We start from the raw sequence: 1,001 nt of genomic DNA, 5'->3' as shown, positions 1-1,001 counted from the left end.
AGACCTCGGCACCCGTGTGGGGATGTCTCCAGCGCAGACACTGAGAGCGGGGAGAGGTACGCGGAGACGTGATGTGTGGTGTTCTCTGTGGGGATTTTAGCTCCACAAATCATCTCATTACAAATGCATTCTGTAAGACAGTTTCTGGGAAGAGGCCAAGCAGATAAGAGCAGTTCTACTTCTCAGAAGACGACAGAGAACAACACGGGGAATTTGGCATCAGGAATGCTACAGTTTCCTTTAGAAAAGTATATTTCTGTTAATCATAAAATTAAGCTAAAGAAATTAGACCTTTATGCTCAAGAAATTAAATGTATAATCAGTATGTTAGCAATTCAATAAATTCAAGAAAATTGAATGGCAAAGAACAGTTCTCAACAGCATTTCTTTTTTTTTTCCTTCAAAAACTCTTCATCTATAAAGATTGAAAGTTTAAAATACACATTTAAGTATAAATCCATAGGCCTGATCATCTAGTACCTATTATTACAAATGTAAAATCCCAACTTTGAAACTAGGCAATCAAAGAATTAACAATCCAGCATTCAAATACACAAATACACCAAAATGGGTGGAGGTCTTGCTACACATTACATTGGGAACGGATCAGATGAGCCTTCCTCGTCAGCCCCTGTGCATTCCTCTGAGGGCATGTTGTCAACTCAAAGTATTATTGTAGACATGGAAAGATGTTTAAGGAGGAACAGACAAGAGCCACAAAAGTTGGGAACAGAGGAGTGGGGTGGGGGGAGAAAAGAAGGAAATTAAAAACAGCCAAACCTGAAGGCGAGCAGGGTTTTAATTGATGCCCGTACTCTGCTGACATCATCTTGCTAGAATGTTACCACTGGGAAAGCTAGGGCAGTGACTCGGGAATATGTCTATATCACTTGTCACAGGTACATGGGAATATGTCTGTCTATATCACCTGTCACAGGCACACGGGAATATGTCTGTCTATATCACCTGTCACAGGCACACGGGAATATGTCTATATCACC

At 40.8% G+C, this 1,001-nt stretch overlaps 1 protein-coding gene across 1 annotated transcript in view; it reads right to left on the bottom strand.

Moving 5' to 3' along the window:
- The window catches only part of Bbs9 (Bardet-Biedl syndrome 9), a 365,371-nt gene that overhangs the window by 174,672 nt on the left and 189,698 nt on the right, over nucleotides 1-1,001 (bottom strand).

Source organism: Grammomys surdaster, unplaced genomic scaffold, assembly GCF_004785775.1.
Source record: "Grammomys surdaster isolate TR1022 unplaced genomic scaffold, NIH_TR_1.0 140, whole genome shotgun sequence".
NCBI classification, from domain to species: domain Eukaryota; kingdom Metazoa; phylum Chordata; class Mammalia; order Rodentia; family Muridae; genus Grammomys; species Grammomys surdaster.
The sequence above is the reverse complement of the archived record's forward strand: the minus strand, read 5'-3'. Positions and strand labels throughout refer to the sequence as shown.